The sequence below is a fragment of the Delphinus delphis genome, chromosome 1 (assembly GCF_949987515.2).
Source record: "Delphinus delphis chromosome 1, mDelDel1.2, whole genome shotgun sequence".
NCBI classification, from domain to species: Eukaryota; Metazoa; Chordata; class Mammalia; order Artiodactyla; family Delphinidae; genus Delphinus; species Delphinus delphis.
The window spans coordinates 131,110,773-131,134,264 of NC_082683.1; positions in this window are offsets into that span (position 1 = coordinate 131,110,773).

Here is a 23,492-nt window from a genome sequence, read left to right on the forward strand (position 1 = left end):
TTAGCATGATATATCTTTCTTCATCCATTTACTTTTAATCTATATGTGTCATTATATACAAAGTGGATTTCTTATAGACAGCATGTAGTGGGGTCTTATTTTTTGATCCACTCTGGCAATTTCTGTCTTTTAATTGGTGCATTTAGACCAATGATGGTCAAAGTGATTAGTAATATAACTACAAAGTGATTAGTAATATAACTACCATATTTGTTACTGTTTTCTATTTGTTGCCCTTGTTGGATTTTTTTTTTCTATTTTTGTCTTCCACTTTTTATCTGCCTTTAATGGTTTTAATTGAGCATTTTATATAATTCTTTCTTAGCATATCTAGTAGAGAAATGACCTGGTTTCCTCAACAAATAAATGGCATAATAAAAAAAACAAGTGGGAGGGCTTCCCTGGTGGCGCAGTGGTTGAGAGTCCGCCTGCCGATGCAGGGGACACGGGTTCGTGCCCCGGTCCGGGAGGATCCCACATGCCGTGGAGCGGCTGGGCCCGTGAGCCACGGCCGCTGAGCCTGTGCATCCAGAGCCTGTGCTCCACAATGGGAGAGGCCGCAGCAGTGAGAGGCCCGCGTACCAAAAAAAAAAAAAAAAAAGCAACAGGGAGAACTGTTACAGATTTACAGATATATCAACCAAATGCAATGTATGAACCTTGATTGGATACTGAAACAAACAGAAAAGTAAATTTTTGAGGTAACTGGGGATATTTGAACACAACCTGGGCACTAGATTATATTATGAGATTATTGTTAATTTCATTAGTTGGGATAATGGTTTTGGTGTTTAATTATGCTAAAAAATGACAGGAGGGCACGTAGATAGATGAAACCATCTTGGCAAATGTTAGCAAGTTGGGTAATGAGTACAGAGGGATTCCTTGTTTTTTCCTCTCTGTTTTGTGGCAAATTTTCCATTATAAAGATTTTTTGAGGCTGACAAAAGTGATCTTTATAAGATGTGGTACATACATACAATGGAATATTACTCAGCCATTAACAAGAATGAAATAATGCCATTTGCAGCAACGTGGATGGACCTGGAGATTATTGTGCTAAGTCAGACAGAGAAAGACAAATATCATATGATATCACTTATATGTGGAATCTAAAAATATGGTACAAATGAACTTATTTACAAAACAGAAACAGACTCACAGACTTAGAAAATGAACTTATGGTTCCTGGGGGGGATGGGGGGAGGGATAGACTGGGAGTTTGGGATTGACATGTACACACTGCTATATTTAAAATAGATAACCAACAAGGACCTACTTATAGCACAGGGAATGTTGCTCAATATTCTGTAATAACTTAAATGGGAAAAGAATTTGAAAAAGAATAGATACATGTATATATAATTTTTTTAAAGTGATCTTTATATTTGAAATAGTTGGCAATCACTCTCATAGAAATGATCCAAAAAACGAATTCACATTAGGTGACAGAAAGCTAAAAACCTAAAATCACACGTGGTGTGATTCTATTGAACTAAAATCAAAATAAGGAATCATAAAACATGGCTTCCAGTATGAACTGGAACACTCACCTTAACCTCCCTGGACCTCGGGTGATTCCTGCTCCATGAAGACAGAATAATAACTCCACTTATTTAAATTAAATAGGCATTTAAAAAGCCTATAACATTAAATAATTCACATTAAACCTATCTAAAATATGTAATGCTACATAAATACTTGGGATTGTTATTGTAGTAGTTATTTTCATCAACATCACGATTATTCAAATGTATTTAGTTATAGGAGAGTGAAGGTGAATATCATATTTCCTATGGAGGGTAAGCCTGTGTAATGGGCCTAGGTGCTTGATAGAGAGAAGATGATGAAATAGACCAGAATAGGGTTGGATTCTCCTTGCCTGGTTTGAGAGACCTAGATATGGCCCGGAAGATGGGGCCTTCTAGGCCAAGACAGCTTTTTATTAACTCATTCATTCGTTCGTTTGCCCAACCAACAAACACATATTATGTACTTGCTACTACATGCCAGGCACTGTGCTGGTTGCTGAGGAAGAAAGAAGCTCAAAGCTGAGTGAGAGGGACAGACGTCTACAAAGATGATGATGACAGGATGTGGCATTATGGGAACATGGAATAGAGACATCCAACTCAGCCTTGGAGTGTGAAGGAGAAATAGTAGGTAGGCTTCTTCAAGCTGCGCTGGTCAAATATAAAGAGTGGGAAAGAACATTCCAGCAGAAGGATACCATTACCAAAGACATGGAAGACGTGCTTTAGGAAACCACAAAGTGGCAGCAGTGGTGTATTTTTTGCCAGAGGCAGGAAGATCTGAGGTTGAAGGCACCCGTCAGATTTGAGACTGAACAAGATGACAGAGGCCAGAAGCTGGGCATGGGGAGCACGATCCTTCAAACCAGGGGATCTGTGGACCTGGTGACCAGACCGCAGGGGCAACTAAGAGTCTCCTGGGGGTTGGAAGTGGTAAGGAGGGAGCTGCTGTGCTTTTCCCTGCATTCTGGTTCAGTTCTGCTTATAGGGTCTCCAGGGTGGCACACCCGACTTTAGGCTGAGGAAGCCTAGGGCGCTGCGCAGGTGTAAGCAAGCCACTGGGCTGAGGGCGGTATAAACAACAGCTATCTTTAATCAAAGATGCCGCAGAGGAGTGTGCGGTGCTGAGAGCACATTAATTAGGGCCTCCCAGGTGATCAAACAGAAGTACCACTTCCAGCTCAGTTAAGAAAAATGGTAATTAAAATAAATAAATAAATAACGTAAGGTTCAGATGCCTCTCTGCTGCCTTTTCAAGTCAAAACTCCATCTGTTCTTTGATTTGGGGGTGGTGAGTGAAGACTCCCCTCTCATCTATACAGCTGCAGAGCAAACAGCATCCTTTGACATTTGGGTCCATCAGATGGGCCCACGGAGGCGCTGCCAGCCTTCATCTCCCAGCTCCTGTCTGACTCACATATAACTCCTCCCTGCTTCCTTATCCAAGGGTGAACCTCAGTGTTGCTGTTCTCCCACTAAAGGAGGTGGATGTATGGTATGTAGATATAGAAGCTTTTGCTCATCTCTTTCCACGGAGCTGAGGTCAGTCCCTCATTTGGAGAACTGAAACTCAAGGAAACAGTACAAAGAGTATGCTTCTTAAACCAGAATCTTAGGATACCTACATGTGGGACTGTCCTGGATGTATTCCCAGTATCCCCCAAAATCTCTACATCATTTTTTAAATTTTGTACTTTTGTGTTAATCATAACCTCAAAAATAACGAAATCACAATCTGGAATCATCTTACGAGTGGCATTATGGGATTCTGTGCTCAGGTTTGTGCCACCAGAAGGCCAAGTTGTTTCAAGCCATGCTGTATGAACAAAGGTTTCCAAATAGTTTACATCAAAACAATCATTGTCTCCAATCCCTTAGCCTCAACTCCTCCCTAAGGGGTATACGTGTCAGGATTTGCAGCATTAACTATTGCAGGTAACCTGTACGTAAAGGATATGAGGTAACTTAAATTTTGGTTCAGGAGGCAGGGAATGCAATTGTCACATTAGAGCTGCTATGCCACACTCACAGTATTTTGCTATCACTGGAACCCCCTGATGTCAAAAGAATGGTTTTGTAATAAAAATTATAGATGTATCCTAAAAACAAGCAAAAACAAAAAGACCATTGTTGTAAGAGCAGAGGTGTCACACCTACTCTCCCACAATAGTGCATTCAATTTGTATTTACTTTTCTGCATTAAATAAAATCTTTCATGTGAATCTTTTCTTCAAATAAATAGAATACCTTTAAAGAATTTTAAAATAACATCTCAGAACTGGCGTTTGAGATTTACATGCTGGCCGTTTTGATCAATTTGTAGACCTGATTGTCCTGAAATAGCAAACATGGCCCTGAATTTACCCAACATGGTTTGGACCAATATATTTAAATGCATTCTTGTCATTATTATTACTGAAGTCAAAATAAAGAAATAATGTAGAAGTGAATGTGAGCCTTCAAATTTCTCCCCTTTAGCCCAAAAAGTAGCTTTCAGGAAGCCCCATCATTTGTCAGTGTGAGGTCATGGTCCTGGGGACAGGCTTCGGAGGTACTCCTCACAGGGCAAATCCCTGCCCTGCCATTGGCCAGCTATATGTTTTCTCTACCTTTGCGCCTTCAACTATAAAGTGGGAATAATAATAACACCTGTTAAGTAGGGTTATTTCAAAAACTAAATGAGTGAGTAAATAAAGGTAAAGTTATTATAACAGTGCCTGGCACATAGAGAGAGGTTTAAAAAAAAAAATCAGTCATGAAATGGTAATGGTTTTAGTAAGCTATGGGCAAGTTCTTCAATCCAAGGTGAGGCCAATTGAATGGTTACTCTTTTCTACCCTTTGTGTGCCCTCGCTGGATTCAGAGCTTCTCATGGTGGAGAAAGGGGCCTTCATGGACAAAGTGGCCTACATACACTTCAGGAGTGGTTTCCAACCATACTCCTTGGAACCCAAGGGTACCCTGAGTTCCATGACATGTTTTGGGTTCCACAAATGTTCTGACTCAAATTTATAACATGATTTTTTTTAACTCTAATAAGACTCAACACAATCTCAAATGGCTCTGTGCTAACTTTGGTATTGAAGACAACCAACCAATGGGTTGTTAACTCCATTCTGCCTAGTTAACTTGTTTTCATGCAGACCTTGGAGAAAAACTTGTACTGACAGATCGGGGGTTATATTTGAAGGGCTTGTAAATGAGTCATTGATTATGATGCCTGTAGCTCTGCACTGATCTTTTTAAAATTCAAACATGCACAAATAAAAATCAAAAAGTAAAAATAAAAATGTATATATAATCCAATACTCCATGAGAGACCAGGCAAGTTTGGTTTGTTCATTCATTCACTCAACAAACATTGATTTTGTGTCTGGTTGGTTCTTCTCTGGGCACTTTTATATAGCTATGAACAAGGCTCAGGCACATTCATTCAGCCTGTACTGAGTCATAATTAATATGCAATAACAAAATCAGAACACTTTTCATCGTGTTACTGTCATAAAATTGATAGGCTTAGTGTTTATTGTAAGGGTGGAGTGTTTATTGAATGACTTTTACATTTATGATAAGGAAGTGAACTTGCTGTTAGTTGTTGGTGATTTAACTTTGAAACAAAAAAGTCCTACAAATCCTCTTTAATGCTTTGGATCAGTTTGATCGAAGAGAATCTTGAATTGCAAGGTAAGCTACTTGTCTGTTTGAATCAGGATTTTCTTGATATTGTATATCCAAAACAGACTACAGAAATAAGTTGGATATTGAGACTTGTATAAGACTGCAAATGTCAGCCACTATCATGATTTCCAGTTTTTGCATTCATCAAAATAGATTCAGTACTCTCTTTGACTGACTTTATGATAATTAGGAAAAGGTGTAAGTATGAATTTATTAAATACGTTTATACTTATAAAATGGTGTCTTTATGTGCTTTATATATTAGGATACTGTGTGAAATTTTGTCTAGAGAAAATCATGCTTCTGACATTTTTAAATTGCTGGTCTAAAGAATCCAGTGAACTGAAGGAGAGAGAAGGTGTGATGAGTTCCACCCTCATAAATTGAAAACGAGAGCAGGGAACCATCAGGCCTTACAGTTACTAACACAGGAAAGGAGTCAGAAACAGGATAAGTTCCTATAAGAATGCTGTAAGGTTCCAGAACCTTTTTATTCCCTACAGTGTTTTTTTTTTAAAGAAAAAAAACAACCTCAAACCCCTTTATCCTTGCCCTTTCTTAAGTATTGGCAATAGAAACCTTAGAGCATAAAAGCTCTGTAGTTCTATTTTAAGGGACCACAAAGAAGAGAGAAGCTTGGGCGACGGGTCCTACCCCATTCTAGAAATATGGTCAGCCCTTAGAGCTCTGATTTGGAAAGCTACTTTGCGCTACTGACCCCAGCCCTCCAACCTCACCTGTGTTCTCAGTGTCGGTGGTAATATTTTCCTTTATCCCTAATGAATTTTCTCTTTCTCCTTACTTAGAGCAGTTATTCCAAACATTCAACGTGCTCCCAAGTTCCCTGCTCTATCCTGGCCTACCTCACAGTGCATATAAAACTAGGCATTATAGTTAGGTAATCTGTGTAGTGGTTTAGAATATGTACTGTTGAGCCAGACTAACTGGGTTTGAATCCCAGCTCCACCACTCAGTAGCTGCATGAGCTTGGGTTGAGTTAACTCGTCACAGGCCTTGGTTTCCTCATCTATAAAATAAGATCAAAATGTGATGGTTAACTCTATGTGTCAACTTGGCTGGGCCACAAGGTGCCTGCCTATTTGGTCAAATATCATTCTGGGTGCTTCTGTGAGGATATTTTGGGATAGAATTAACATTTCTGTTGGTCGACTGAGCAAAGCAGATTGCCCTCCTTACTGTGGGCAGGTCTCATGCAATCGGTTGAAGGCCTGAGTAGAGCAAAATGCCTGAGTAAGAGAGAATGCCTCCTGTCTCACGACTTTTGAACAGGGACATTGCTTTTTCCTGCCTTAGGACTCAGACGGAAACATTGGCTCTTCCTGGGTCTTGAGCCTGCTGGCTTTTGGACTGGAACTTACACTATTGGCTTTCCTGGTTCTTGGGCCCTTGGACTTGAACTAGAGCAACACCATCAGCTCTGCTGTTTTACTGCTGGGTCTCCAACCTGCCAACAGCACATCCTGGGACTTGTTGGCCTCCATGATCATGTGAGCCAATGCTTTATACTAAATCTTTTCTCTATTCGTTCTGTTTCTCTGGAGAACCCTGAGAATACAAATGATGACACCTTCCTCCCAAGTTAGGCTAATGAGCTGATAGATGTAGGGCTCTTAGAAAAGAAGATGGCACATAGTAAGTGCTCAGTAAGTGTTAACTGACTGAACACATAATATGGCCTCTCTTCTCTTCCAAAATCATGTAATGACAAAAGAAATATAAAAACAAATTCAAAGCAGCACTGGAAAGTCAAGAAAGGCGCCAACTAGTAGTCCACACCAGAAGAATTTTCTGAAAAGTGAAAGGGAAAAGATTGACAACAAAGCCCACAAAACTAAGGAAGTCACAAATCCAACAGGTGAAAAAGGAAAGCTTCAAAAAAAGTGAATTTTCCGGGCTTCCCTGGTGGCTCAGTGGTTGAGAGTCCGCCTGCCGGCGCAGGGGACACGGGTTCGCGCCCCGGTCCGGGAAGATCCCACATGCCGCGGAGCGGCTGGGCCCGTGAGCCATGGCCGCTGAGCCTGCGTGTCCGGAGCCTGTTGCTCCGCAACGGGAGAGGCCACAACAGTGAGAGACCCACGTACTGCAAAAAAAAAAAAAAAATTCAGAAAAAAAAAAAGTGAATTTTCCATTAGTCCTCCAGAAAACCCTTAAAATCATAGGCACCAGAGGCTCACATAAGGGAAATTAATTTGTCACTGAGTGACGGAACAGCTTCTCTAAGTTCTTACTTTCAGAACAACGTATTCCAGGGCTTACCTCAGTCAAATTTTAAGGGCTGCTCTCTAAAATGGGAGTTCTAACATTAAAGTTTTAACTTGCAAGTCCGTGTTAGGGCTGGAGAATCAGGGTACTGTCCCAAATAACTTAAGGCTACAGGGACATTTGGACAGTCTTCTCCCAGAAAATAAGCTACTTGCATACCCTAAATCCATGGTTCTCAAAGTTGGCTACATATTAGAATCATTGGTGGAGCTTTTGAAACCAATGAGGCCTGAGTTGAACCTGCAGAGGGTCTGACCTAATTGCTCTGAGGAGCAACCTGAGTGTCGTGATTTTTTTAATCTCCCCAAGGTGATTCCAGAGTGCAGGCAAGGTTGAGAACATGTTAAATAGAAGCCAACTGTCAGTAACCCCTCCCACTTACAAAACTAACAGAAATGAGGTATCTACTCGTTTGAACTATATGAAATTTCCAATATTCAACCATTTTTTTTAACCTATAAACAAGGCAATTTCACACATAGCTCATTGAGCATTGGAAATTGGAGGAAAGGGGATCTTCGTTATGTAGTGTCAGAAAGTTTAGCAATACTGTCACTTGCAGTAATGTGGACAATAAAAAATATACCCAATGAACTGGGTGATCTAGCTGGAGATATTTACAGGTCAAGTGCCTATAGTATTGACAGGAAATGTAAAAAGTGAAGGATATATTAAGAAAGGACTGTTAAACAAGGAGGAACTGGGAATTTATGGTTCTGAAAATTCTCAGCCTCTCTAAACAGCAAAGGATGCCAAAAGTAAGAAATGGCTCCTAAGATCAAGTCCAGGACATTGCCAGGAAAATATTGACTTACTAAGCACCTTTCTGAACCACCACCTCCTCTCCAACCCCACTACTATTGCAGTATTTCAAGCCTTTACTGTCTCTCGTATGTTTTTATGACAGCATTTTGCCTGATCTCCCTGTATTTGGTCCAACATCATCAGTTTCCAGACAAAAATCTTTTAGCTGGTGATTAACATTTCCTTCTTCTTCCTATACACTTGCGATTGGTTCTCCCAGGGAAGTAACACCAGATCCACATTCAAAGTCACCTTAAAACAAAACAGCCCCCTGACAACTATATACCCCAGACAGTGCAATGTAATGAGACTTTGGATACAGAAGCAACGGGGCTTGAAGCACCGCTGGATGCCAAAGAAGGTTGAAGCTTTACTCCTAGAGCATAAGATATAATTGGGAAAATTCCCAGAACTGGTATCTCTTTATTCTAGTTATCTTTTGCATTGACAAATAATAATGGCAGCCGTTCCCAATTAAATCCTTATTTCCTATTTACACTTTGTAGCCCAAAGACACTCTAATTCAGTAGACCCTTGGCATGCAAGAAGCTAACATTATCACCTACCATGTACCAGCAGCCCCAAAGATCTTTGACATGAGGAGATGTGTGATTTTGCAGAGACACAAATCTCAGCCACGTATGCTACGAGGCTGCTGTTTGTGAGTGAATCATTTAGCAGTGAGAGGGCCAAACATCCTAGAGTTTGCTGAGTCATACACTCAGGAATGGAAACTGAAGGCCAAAGCTCAGGATTGGTAGCAAATGGTTTAAGGCAAAGGGGGCCCAGGTATTGGTCATTCTGGAGGTAAAAAGGAAGGAGAAGCTGAGATGGTGACACTGCCCTTCACAATGAACCTCAATGGGAGAAGAACCCCAGGGGAAGAGTGGCTAGTGGGCAGAGCCCATCTTGGGAAAACTGAGTTCTTGGGAACTTTGACAAAGAGAAGAGAGTTGCACAAGCTAGTCTGAGGCTGAGATGGAGACCCAGAGCAGCTTACAACAAGAACCAACCGAAAGAGAGAAGCTAAGAGCCTTACTTCCCTATCAGCATGAAGAATCATTACTTTTATTATCCTAAGTAGAAATGACTTAAAGCACAGAATGTTGACCAGGATGCGATAGCTGGAAGAGGCTGGTATGTAGGAGACAAGCCAGGAGTGACACACAATCCTCAGGCTCCTTGCCCAGAAGGGCAATCCCTCAAAAACATGAGTCTTATTTGGGCAAAGGTATCAGACTCCTAGTACCCATTTATATGACTTGTTTCTGCTCCCTCTTGTACTCAGGGATGTCTGGATAACTCTATCCAGGGATAGGGGAATCTGCACCTTTGGGGGACACATTATCCTGGAAATCAAATTAAATGCCCTTTCGTATTGAGCTCATCTTGCTTGTCGCCGAGGGCTGGGTACAGCAGCCTAGGGAGACGGCGTTGCCAGGGCTGGGCCTTGGAAGGAAATGGGTTTAAGCGTCTAGTTCAGTTTCAACACTTGGAAATCATCCATCTTGATGAAGAAATGAAATCAGATGATCTTTTACTTTGCTCATTTGGGGGCAACAAGACATGTCTCTGCATCAGATAATGGGCTTGTGACCCCAAAGGACACTTGCTCTCTCCATTTCACCTCGGCAGCTAGGTGTAAGCTCCGGGCAGCAGATGCGAGCATGAAGGAAAAGGGGCTTCCTTAATGTGCACAGTCAAGGATGGATGGTCTGAGCCAACAGAGAGGTCAGGGACATGGGGAACCCCAAACGGCAGTTTTTAATTTTAATTTTAATTGGCCTTGGCATACCCTAGACGACTTCCTGCATAATAAATCCATCCTCCTAATTATTAGCTTAATTAACCTAATTATTGGTTGGGCTAATATTTAAGTTAGTAGTATTCTCGAAGTCACTCACAGTGCACAAGGACCCATAACCATGCAGAACCAGGAGCATTGGTCTGAGATGACACTGTCGGGTAGTTGGGAGTGGACAGGCACTCCCACTGGGGGCATCAAGCACACTGTTGACCAGTGTAAACTGGTTAAACAAGGTTCTGGGTCAGCCAGGCACCCCAAACTCTCCAGCCATCCTTCAGGGCTGGTTTCTCTTAATGGTGTTGGCTTTACCCGGGGTGCTGAGATGGGAGAAGTGGCCCCAATTTACCATGCTGGTGCTCACCTCCACGCCTTGATGCACCCCACTTGTATTACCCTACTCTTAAACTTCACTGGGCTCGCTCCTCCTTAAACTTTGTGATCGTGCTCAATCATACCGCCTCCTGGCAGGCTTCTCGGTGGGCTTCCTAATCATTGTTCAAGTATCAGTAGCATCCAACACATTACCTTGTGGGGAAAGGCAGTCAATAAATGTTTGATGAAGAAAGGAATCAATTACCCTGTGCTTTTTATACTCTACAATGATTGTCTGTTTTCTTATTTATAACTCCAAGTACTGTGAACCCCTTGAGGACAAGAAACTTATTTTATTCATTTGTATGTCCCCACTCCTAATAATTCATGGCACAGAAAAGGCACTTAACAAATGGGGGAAGAACCCATCTTTTCTGTTTAGAGACTATCCTTAAATAAACTAACTTTTGTGTAAAGCTTTCTGATTTATAAAATGTTTTTGATGTCTTATTATTGCTTGTCCTCGTTGCAGGAAGAGTGAGGGCAAACTGTGAATTAGATACTTGTATCATTCCCATTGTACAGATGGGGAAACTAAGGCTCATGAGGTTACATGGCTTGCCTGAGACCACACAGCTTGTAGATGAAGCAAGAACTCAAGCTGGTTGTCTGACTTTGAGTCTACACTCAGTTATTTTCTAATCAACAGCAAAAGCTTGTTCCCATCTCTTACCCACAAGTCCCATCTCCCAGGAGCACTCTCCTCTCAGGTGGTTATGAACTAATGTTCATTCAGAGCCTAGCTCACTGCAATTTAAGGGTTAAGATAATAGCATGTACAGAGGTCTTTGCCTTTTAAGATGACACTCCTGAAAATTGATGTCTAGAAGGGAATGACCTTCAAGTGCAAGAATTTTAGACACCAGGCCAGACAAGGAGAAGGTGGTTTATAACTACAGGCAGTAACTTAGGCGACCCAGGTTAGTCGCTTATGTATGGTATGGAAAATGACGATATTAGTCATTTATGGCTGCATAATGAATTACTCCCAAATTTAGCAACTTACAACAACAGCAAACATTTATTTTCACACACAGTTTCTTAATGTCAGGAAACTGGGAGTGGCTTCACTGGGTGGTCTGGCTCAGGGTGTCCTGGGAGGTTGCAGTCAAGCTGTCCATTGGAGCTGCTGTCATCTGAAGGCTAGACTGAGGCTGGCTGGAGGATCCACTTCCAAGATGGTGCACTCACGTGGTGCTAGTTGTTGGTACGAGGCCTCAGTTCATCACCCTTTGAGCCTCCCTCTCCATGGGCTACTTGTGTGTCCTCGGGATACAGCAGCTGGCTTCACTCAGAGTGAGGGCTCCAAGAGCAAGCAAGGCAGAAGCCACAACGTCTTTGCCAATCCAGCCTTGGGAGTCACACTTCCTCCCTTCCGCAGTATCCTGTTGGTAACAAGGCCAGTCCTACACAATGTAGGAGGGTATATGGAAAATTCGGATCATTGGGTACCATCTTGGAGGTGACTACCACAAACTGGTGGGTTGTTATGACCAGGATCTTTCCTCTGCCCCAGGTTTGCTTCATCGATGACTCCAGCATGAAATAAAAGTTTTGATTTTTATGTGTTTTAAACAAGCAGACCTTTAGTAAGATGTTAAATCAAAGAAAGCCAAAAACACAAAGTTAGGTCCTCTACCCTGACGAAGATGAGGTGGTCAAGGTCACACAGCTGGTTTCTGGAAGAACTCAGAAGAGACAAAGAGAGCAGGAGAGCTAGGTGGCCTCTACATTCACTGTGCCCTAAAAGTAGACTTTTGACCTTCTCTTTAAAAAGTTATACACAGTCCTAAAGATACACTGATGGGACTGAAGGAAAAAGACGTTCATGGTTCAAACTTAGACTTGATTTTGTGACCATACAACACTGCCTGTAGTGCAGGATGACTGTGGATTAATATTTTTCTAGGTTTTGTGACTCTTAAAATATATTGCATTGTCTGTTTTCTGTAAAGAGCTCTAATTTATAAAATATAAACATTTGAGATATTGTACAATTTTTATAACTCTCCTTTTTAATTGTTTCTTTTATTTTAATATACAAGGAGTCTCGAAAAATTGACGTACCCCAGGTCTCTCTTAACATCTGAGAAACCTTGCTCTCAACACCCCCCCATCCTTGTTCCATTTGAAAAAACACAGGGGTTGAGTACATGACCACAAGGGTCTTTCCAGGTCTAGAAGTCCTTTCCAGGTCCAGAGCCACAGTTGTCAAAGCGTATCTGTCAGTGCTCTGCGTGCCCCTGGATGCTCATTTAGTAAAAAGGAGGAAACAGGAAAGGGAAGTGTAAAGGACAAATTCTGGCCATCACACTGGTACTCTCTTCATAAGACAGTGAGCAAGGTAGGACCATGAAGTAGGAGAAAAACATAGGGATCATTTTACAGCGTTTCTTCCCTGATTCGTAAAGTCACGTTGAGATTGGCTGTTGGTTTGAAATAAAATGGAGTCAGAATATTCCACTGGGAGTTCACCTCTCCTCTGTGGTCTGGCTCGGCCTCCAGCTACCCCTGCCGCAAACCTACTCTGGAAGGGCTATATATAGATGTCCTGCCTTAGGAACGGGGCCACAGAAGGGCTGGTCATTTGTTTTTATTTCCTTCTTGTCCCCACTAGAATCTCTGCAAAGAATAATGATTGCAGCCGTGGGCCAGGGTGCAGGGCTGGGACACCGGGCGGAGGCAGGTAACACAGTAACGATTCCTGGTGCCCACGGGCAGTCAGGCTGCCATTGGCGCTGCTGGCGCTCTGCTAAAAAATACATGCTGGATGTGTGGAACTGATAAGTAGACTTCTTTGGACTGGAGAGGGGGATGTGGCCGGGTAAATGAATGAGGGAGGAAACCTCTGCTCACCACCCACTTCTGAGCCACCTCCTGGCTTTGGCAAAGGCTAAAAACATTGACTTCATTCGATTAGGACCTTCCCCCTCCTCATTCTTTCCAATGATCCCTCACTGATCAAGTGTTCCTGTCCCATAGCAAGGACGCTTGGCCCTCCTTATCTCCTGGCACTCAGCAAAGGCCCCTGCCTGGGTATCTGATACCCAGGAGGATACGAGCATTTCCCCCAAACTTCCCATCATGCCTGACACCAGCTACAGCTATAGAGTCCAGCTCCCCCAAGAATTTGCCATATCTCCCAGTAAGGTGCAGAGTGTAAATTCAGCTCTTTATTAAATGCCATTGCAGCTGAAGTCTTTTGCCCTCGGGTGACTTGCCTCAAACCCTAGGATGATACAGGTCTAGCCGCTGCTTTTCCTTCAGTCTTTCCTTTTGGAGGAGCATCTGCTTAAGAAAAGAGAACCACCTGGCTTTCAGGGATGGAGCTGGTCTCTTGTGGAACATCTACTGACATTGTGATACCATCAGAAAGCAGCTAGAGGGATGGGGCTCAGAGGAACTTTTTAATGTTACTGTATGATTGGGAAAAAACAAAAACAAAATTAAAAAAAAAAACTTTGCTATTGTAGGGCCCTACGAAGATATACAACCATTGTCTACAACCATATGAAAAGCAGCCACAAAGAAGAAGTCATTCATTAATCCCAAAGGAAGGGCTAAAACCACTGGGGGAGGTTAGTGGGAGGCAGATTCCTGCCCAAAGTAGCATTTCCTGTCTTAAGAGGTGGTGAGCTCCCTGCCACTGGGGGTGTTCAAGAAACAATCTGTCCAAAATATTAGACAAATTTCAAAAATGAAAAATAAATTTCAGGAGACTCCAAATTCAACTGAGATTTTCTTTTTTAATGGAGTTGAAGGAACAGATGGATGAGTGTATAAATGGAGGAAGGCTTGAGCAAAGGAATTTCTTGTTATCTTTTCAGAGTTCCAAGTCTCTGTCCTCTGGTTCTTCCAAGACTTCAGGAAGCATGGGTTCCAGAAGGGATAAGACGGTGTGGCCATCCCAGGGCCCTCAAGGAAAATGAGCTGAGGAATGACTGGGACCTTTTCAACTCTAAGCATCTGTGACTCTGTCAAGAAAAAAAAAAAAAAAAAAAAAAGACACCCAGGAGATAAGGGAAATACTCCAAATCATTCCCAGACTGAATATTTAACAAAACTGGGTTTTGATTTTTTTTAATAAGGTATCAGTGGCTCTTTAAGCAACAAAGAGACTATTTTATGCAAATTTCCCCTCAGGGCCTTCATGAAGATGTTAACATCTTTCTTGTCACAATATCTACCTTATTACAATGAATCATAGTTCTTCTCTATTCTCTTGCTGAGACATCTTTGTAAGATAAATTCTCTGGACTGAGAGCAGGGCCTAACTTTTTTTTTTTTTATTAAAGTGAAAACCTCTACTTGAGAGTTCCAAGGAAAGGGTTGGGAGACAGGAGGTTTAAAAAAAACAAAGGACCTCTAGTGTGCTGAGACTGAAACCAAGGGAGGCCCTGTGGGACTCCTGGGCGCCGAGGCCTTTTGGTTGCCCGTTTCTGGTAGGCAAGACTCCAGCCTCCATGACCTTCCCTGAGTTACAAAGGGCAGTTTCGAACAATTGCTAATCAAGGGAGGAGAAGCCAAAAAACCACCGGAGGCAGGATTAAAGGGACCAGAGAAGCTCATTAAGATTAGGAGACAACCACCTGAGAGGGGATTAAGGGAGTGGAGGCCCTGCACACACACTAATCTTATCAGCAACCCTACCCTTGAACCCTTCATCAAGGGGCTTCCCTGGTGGCGCAGTGGTTGAGAGTCCGCCTGCTGATGCAGAGGACACGGGTTCGTGCCCCGGTCCGGGAAGATCCCATATGCCGCGGAGCGGCTGGGCCCATGAGCCATGGCCGCTGAGCCTGCGTGTCCGGAGCCTGTGCTCCGCAATGGGAGAGGCCCGCGTACTGCAAAAAAACAAAACCCTCATCAAATCCTCCTGGGTGGGGACACACAGTTTTCGAGGAGCCCACTGTGTCCCCCTCTGCCTGGCAAAGCAATAAAGCTCTTCATTTCTACTTCACCCAGAACTCTGTCTCTGAGATTCGATTCTGCACCAGTGCAGAGAGACCAAGCTTTTGACATCAAGACCAGTGGGTGGACCTGGACACATTCTTGATGAAGAAGTGGGCTGGCTTGCTCTGATGGTTATGATTCAACTCCCACTGGACACCAAGCGCGTATCTCTTGCTCTGGGAACATTTGAATCATTCCACTTCTACCAGAGAGGCAACATCTAAGCCCTTTAAGGACAGCCTTCACCTCTCCATCCAGGTCCCCTCTCTGGGCCATGGGTAAATAAGTGGCTGTATGGTCACAAATACTATTTTTCCTCTGCAGGGACTCATTCCATGGCCTTAGAATAAAAAAAAAAAGAAGTCACAGGAAAATAAACACCATGTATATTAACATATATAACTCCATGGTTATGGAGACGGGAGGTTTTTGAATAGCAAGGTCCAAAAGAAAGAGAGCAGGAATGTTTTCCATTGAGACCTAGATAGGAGAGCTGAGACCAGGGGCACAATGAAGCCACAGCAGCCTCGGGCTCCTTCTGCCCTACCAAGGGGGGCACTGAGCTGGCAGGTCAGGGCGCAGGGGCAGCCTTCAAGGAGAACAGACATTCCTTTAAACCAGGAGTCAGCAAAGATTCTGTGAATGGACAGGTAGTAAACATTCTAGGCTTTGAGGGCCATATGGGCCAAATGGGCACAGAATGAGTGTGGCCATGTACACAATTAAGCTTTATTTATGGTTACTGAAATTTGAATTTCACGTTAGCTTCATGTCACACGGAATATTCTTTTTGCTTTTTTTCCCCAACCATTTAAAAATGTAAAAAGCATTCTTAGCTAGCAGATTGTATGAAAATAGGTCTTAGTTTCTCAACTCCTGATGTGGACTGAACAGCTTTGTGATGGAGTCTTTCCCGCACTTGTGTGCGAGGCCCAGACACCCTTCACAGCAGACAAGGAGCTCCCCAAACCCTGGGGGTGGCTGACTAGCCCTGGGAGGGTTGCACCCAGCTCACGCTTCTTTTGTCGCCTGACCTCAAATGCAATATTCTGCGAGGAAACCTTGTCTAAGTGTTCAAAAGTGCTTCTATTCTGCCTGTTGGAATGTGATGAAAGCGTGCCGGGGGCGAGTGGGGAGGCCACGGGCCTTCCAGAAGATGTTTGGCTCAGACAGAGAACCTGATTATAAAGAATGCTTTTATAATCATTTTAAAGAAGGTTGGTGCTAAATATTCATTGGGAAAGAGGAGGTTGCATGAAAGAGAAGTGAGTTAGAAGAGAATGCTGTGGAGCCCAGTCTTCTGGAAATGGCTTCGCTGGAAAAGAGGGTCACAGGACAGTAAACACCACAGACAATTCCACAGTCACGGGGCTGGGGGCTTGTATATATGAAAGGAGGGAGGGGGACAGGGCTGTTAGTCCATGTGGCCTCGGCCACAGAGCTGAGGGGGAGTTAGGAAAGCCGGGTTCCCTCTGATGAGGATTCTCCAGGCTTTTAGCTGAAACACACCCCAGTCCTTGGGCAAGTTACTTACCTTTGCACGTTTGCTCTGGAGAGCATGCCTACTGCATATGAAGGACAGAGCATGGCAAAAATAAAGGGTCAATGAACACTGGTTTTTATTATCATCACAGCCATCACCACTTCTTAGAGTCTCTTCTACGGATTTCTATAAATACATAGAATTTCAAATTTGTTATGCTCAGTGGATCTTGCGTTCTGTACTTTGCTCTTAAAATCATTGTATATACTTTTCCCAGGTATCCGAATAACTTTCAATTTGTGGCCAATGGTTTTATAATATTTCTTTGAACGGTTGAGGTTCCAGTTACTTAACCTCTCCTTGATGTGTGAGGGTTTGGGTCTTCACTATTATAAGCAGTGTTCCCCTAAAGAACAGACTCTCCCAGAAGGGGAAACACAAGCCTGAAGATGCCCTCATATACGGGTTACTTATGGTCTGTGCTCCAGAATATTAGCATTGACACTGGTGATAGAACTCCTGTCTGCAGAGAGCTGCACCAGCATTGGGTTTTATTATTTTAGCTTGTTTTTGCTAATAGATGGGAAGTGGGAGCTCACAGTTGCTTTATCTTTCTTTTTTAAAAATTAATTACAGGGACTTCCCTGGCGGTCCAGTGGTTAAGACTCTGTGCTTCCACTGCAGGGGGCATGGGTTCGATCCCTGGTCAGGGAACTAAGATCCCGCATGCTGTGTGGCATGGCCAAAAATTAAAAATAAAAAAGAAATCAACTACATAGGACATGGGTCATCTTCCTCAACAGGCAGAATAGAATATTGCATTTGATATTTGTTTACATTCTCCAGCTACAGGATCAAGAGACATGTGGTTTTATGCCTTGTAGACATGTGTAGGCTCTCTGTTTATGTTGAATATAAAACTTTTTCACAGGTTTTTCTCCATTGTTATCTGTGATGCCCATTTCCCATTCATTTCCTTAATATCTGGGTTTTATTGTTTTTCATGAAGTTTTAACTCTATATGGATCTTAACCTGACGTTTTTATAATGAAAATGTTATGATTCAAGCAAGGAAGAAATCAGCTCCCCTCCACAGTTAGGAAGGATAAGATTTATTTTATTCTTTTTTTTTTTCAATATTGTGCCTCTAATCCACTCAGACATACAGTGCTGTATGGTGTAAGTTATGGATCTGGAGTTTTCTCCACGTTGCTTCTAGTGATCCCAGCAAAATATACAATTATGTGTTTCCTTGTGGTCCCTTATACTTCACTTGTCACATATTTTTAAAATATTTCCTCTTTAGAGTCTATTTCTGGAATCTCTGTTATCGCCCAATGAAATGGCCTGTATTCTGTTTTTAAGTCAGTACCATAGCATCTTAGTAATTCTCACTGTGAAATAAAAAAATACCTGTGAGTGCAAGTTTCTAGCAAGCAGCATGACATACAGTAGAAGCTCATTAAATGTTTATGGAAGAAATGAACAAAGCTTTCCAAATTACTTTTATTCTTAAGTATCATAATTTACAGTAGTTTCCATATCTTCACTATTTATTTAATAGGATCAAAACTGTAAGTTAACTTGGAGAATACTGTCATCTACTGTACTTGCCTTGTCATTCAAAAGTCCGGGAAGATTCCACATGCCGTGGAGCAACTAAGCCCGTGCACCACAACTACTGAACCTGGGCGCCTAGAGCCCGTGCTCCACAAGACAAAAAAAAAGCCACAGCAATGAGAAACTCACACACCCCAACGAAGAGTAGCCCCCGCTCGCCACAATGAAAGAAATCCTGCACGGAGCAGGTACGTTGGTAGCCAAACATAAATAAATAAATAAATAAATTTATATATGTAAAAAAAAAAGTAGATTTCCTTCTTTCTGATTGGAGTGTAACAGTGTAGCTGTGTGACATTGTAATTAATAATCTTATACGCCTTCCTAATCCCCTTTGCTTCTGTCGTTTAGGTTGCAAGATCCCAGAGATTTTAAATTCTGTTTCTCTCCTTTTTTACTTGATATATCCTTTCTTTGTCTTTAAAGCTTTACAATGATATTTTCTGATCGTCTTTCTCTGGTCATTATTTCTAAAAGGGACTCTATACAGATTAAATTCTTTATTTAAAAAACTCTGGGAAACTTTCTACCATTATATCTTTATTTACTATTTCCTTATTTGTTAAGCTTTCTTGATTCCTATTCTCTATAGAGTGAATTTTCCTGTACATCTAGTCTATTATTTTTTTCATGCATTATAATATCTGTTTATTTAATCCTTCTATGTTTTTGCTTAATTTTCCAACTTATCCTACATCTCACACATCTGTCATCCAGAGTCAATTTTAGTATTTTCTTCATTTCTAAAAATATTCTATTTTTATGATATCTATTATGTAACTATAGTCTCCACCTATCTGTGTTTGTTATTATTATTATTATCAAAAAGCTTTAAATTTTCTTTTATTTTTTTCCAGGCATATTTTCTCTATTTCCTGAACCCTGGCTTGGGGGCATGTTGGTTTCATTTCTGTCACTATTTATGTTTTTCCTGAACTTTTACAGCTTTATTTTTTTTTTTTTTCTGCTGCAAAACTTGTATTAATAAGTTTGGGTTACTTCAGGAGGGAGAGGGGCACAGGGTCCTTTGAACAAGGTTGAAATATGTCACTGACCGGCTGAGAAGAGGTCCAAGCAATGAAAGTCATAAGTGACCCAAGGAGGAGAAGGGTTCATTGACCAAGAGATGCTTCAAGAAGAGGAAACCAGTGGATGGTTGCAGCAATAAATTGATGGGGCAAAGGGCGGACCTGGAGCATCTCCAGCTTGGGCAGTAGGAAGAGGGAAGAGCTGATTCACATACTCTGTGTCTGTAGTTCAGGAAGTCAGGCTTCAAATAGACCTGCAAGACAAACAGGGAAATAATTGGCTCCACAGAAAGACGCAGAAATTGGAGAAGTTTCCAGAAGACTGATGAGCTGAATTTATGGTGCTATGTAAACATGAAAGCTTAATAGGAAGAGTTTAGTGAGAGGTCATGACTGCACGCTACTGCACAGCCAATTAAAAGTTAGAACTGGAGCCTAACTGCTGTTTGTATCTAAGCCAATAAATCAGATCATTAGATTGGTTGCAGGGTTTTCGTGAAGAGGGCAGAGTTGCAGCTCTCTGATTTCACACGGGCTCACTCCTCACCCTCAGGTAGGAGGGAATAGTTTACAGGAACAAACAAGGTCCTGGTGAATGGTTTTGTACATCGCAGAGAGCAGGAGGTGGGAGATACTGGGTGTGGAGTCAAGAAATCCAGGAGTTAGAGTGTGCAATGTTTCATCAAAGTGTGTCCTGCACTGCCCAGATGATGACAAGTGCCCTCACCCAGTGATAGGGGTGGCTCAGTCATGTGACTGCTCTTAGAAGGTGATCTACCCACCCTCCCAACGCCTGATGTTTGGTGCTTGACAAACGTTGGCAGTCATATCCTTCTCCCAAGTAGATCTGGTTCTGGGAGGAGAATTCACTACCCATCAGGAGCTTTCCAGTCTGCTGTGTGTTGTGTTTTATTTGGTTTTTGTGCCCTCCCAAAGCGGAACTAACAATAATGGGCAGAATCTGTTGGAGATTGATTTGGGTATAGTTTTGGAAGGAAGCTTTCCAAGGATAGAATGCACAGCCCGAGAAGTGGGAAGTGGGAAGACTGCAGACAGGGTTGGTGATTATATAAACTGTTGGATGAGACCACCTTTAAGAACATCTTCCAGTCCTGAGTTTCTGTGAGGTAAGGTAAGGGGAGGCAACTTCCGAGTCTTCGTCTGGGGGAGAGGCAGCCGCTTCTAAGTGGTGAACAGAATCCTCAGGGGAAAGTCAGGCTACAGGACCTGAACCAGATCCTTGAACTTTCTCTAAGCTGTAAGATAAGAGGTTTAAACCTATTTTAACCCCAACCTCTTAAGTCCTACTGACTGCACTTCCAAAACGTCTTTTCCCTCTATACCTACTGCCTCAGCCTCTGCTGGACCCTAGTCCTTTCTCAGTCAGACTATTACAAGAGTTTTCTCACGAGGTCTCTGGTGTCCTTCAGTGTCCCACCCCCAATTCCTCCTCCACCTGGCCTCCAGAGTGATCTTTCTAAAATGCAAATTGGATCACATCATTCCCCTTCTTAAACTTGTTCAGAGGCTGTCCAGCACCTTCATAATAAAGGTCAACTTCTTTAGTATGACTCCCCAGACTCCCCAGCCGGCCAGGTGTAGGGACCATACTCAGCTAATTCCAGCATCCCCAGGACCTGGCACATGAAAGAGCTCCACCAATATTAGCTGAGTGAATGAATAAACAAATTTCCTGCCAGCCCTGTTACTACCCACTCTGTCAGCCCCAACTGACGTCTCTAAAGCACATGCCTAGCACACCTCTGTATTCTGGTGTTCTCCGCCACCTCCACAGCCCCAGTCATTCCTCTCCTTACCCCCCAATACTCCACCCTGCCTTTTCTAGAGGTTTCGGAACACAGAAGTGGTATACTGTTCAGAACAGAGCATGGCTTTTGAAAGGGCACCCTACTTTGATCACATCTGCAAAAAAGCCTCAGGATGCCCCCAAGGAGATAAACGTCACTGCCCCGATACGAAGTAATTAACAGCCTACCGCTTCCCTTCCCGAGGTCTCCAAGAGAAACAGTGAGAGCCCAGCTTTTCTTAGTGGGGAGGAATCAGAGCTTACTCAAGCCGCACTCTCCCCTTCCCACGCCCATCAGAAAGGAATAAATGGATGAAAAAGCTGAAAAGGCAAAAAGGGGGACACCTTATAGATCAAGGTCAGGCCAGGGGGTTGGCTCTGCTCTTAATGAGCGAGAAAAGCCCTACCAGGTAGGTGGCGGGAAGAGGAACGCAGCACGAGGCTGGTAATTTATCGGGAGGCAGGAAAACTGCTGAATTTGACTCTGGTGAAGGGAAGATGTCAGTTGGACATCTGTTCCCGACACCTCAGCAACTAATTATTTCTCTGTGCACTGTGGTCGGTGGGCTGGAAGAGCCCAGGGGCTGGCTGAGTCCTGTCAATAAACCTGAGTTTGGCAAAATAAATCAGTAAATAAATAAACACAACCCGCAGCCATTGGAAACAATAACACCCGAGCAGCTCTCCTCACCCCGTAAGATCAACTGATCTTCGTGCCTAGCAGGGCAGGGGAGCAGAGGCAGACGTGGGAAAGACTGAGGGCACCCCAACCCCTCCCTGCCATCATCTACTGTTCTCGGGGTCTCTTTCACCACATGGTCTCAAGAAGCACTAGTCCCCGTTTCTGGACCTCTTATTCCATAGCTGCTGAAAATTTCATGCTCTGTCAGCCCACATCTTCCTTGTTATCACAATCTGTGAGGACCGGAAACACCAAGAACATTTTTAAAGAGACTTTTCCTACACAGTGTCTACTATTGGATTAGATTGCAACCAAGTTGCAAGTTTCTTTGGGAAACTCTGTCTGCATCCTTTTCCCTCTTTTGATCCAATCTTGCCTCTCTCCTCACCTCTTACCTTCCCCGGGTCTCCAGCAAGGTAAACATCTGGCCAACTTCTTCACACATCATTATCAATTTAATTTGTGACGGTTGGTTTTCATATCTTCTTCTCCAAACCGGACAAGAATAATTTCTGTGAACCTGATGCCAGGTGCATAGATGGAGTCCAGTGAAAGTCTGAGGGAGAGAGGGAGGGAGGGTGAGAGGGGTGCTGTTGGTAGGAATGAATGAATGTTAGTAACAGTATGTCACTCCTCCTGGACTCCATAAAAAAAAATAATGCTTAATTCTAAAATGTAAATTGGGGTAGGAAAATGAAGACCACATCTGCAAGTCTGGAAATTTCCACCGCAGAGAAAGAAGTCAAAGCCCTGGAAATATGGAAAGGGGGACACAGTAATGCCCAGACTGAGAAGGAACAGGCAGAAATAACCATAATTGTATTGTCACTATCGAGTGCTCTGGCCACGGGTAGGGGTGTTGCTGGGGGTGGTGGGAAGGGGCAATAAAGGCAAACAGGTACGAAGGGCGATGGCTCTGGACCCCAGAGTCAGCCATTGCTGTGGGCCCTGCCCAGTGCCATCAATTGTCTGAGACTCGGTTTCCTTGTTTGTAAAATAGGTACAGGAGAGCCTCCCTCAGAGGGTGAATGTCAGGAAGAAACCGGAGCTTCTTCCCTCCTGCATTCGGAAGCGTTTCCAAGGCTCACATCCGCTAGGTTTGTTCTGCTGAAAACCCTTCCATGACTCCCGACTACCCTTAGAAAAAAGCCCAAGGTCCTCCACAGGGCTCACACAGCCCCACAGGGTCTGTGCTGCCCATGTTTCCAGCTTCCCCTCCCTGCTCATTGCTGCCTAGGCACCCAGATCTTCTTTCAGCACCTCAGCCTTAACTTGCCCCCACAGGGCCCGCACCCGTCTTCACCTAGCTACTTCTACTCAGCCTTCAAATCTCAGTGCAAGTGTTGCTTCTTCAGGAAAGTCTACCTTGGCCTCCCTAACTGGGTGGAACCCTCTTATGATAGAAGAAATTCCAAAGCTCACACCACCTCACCTCCTCCACCACCA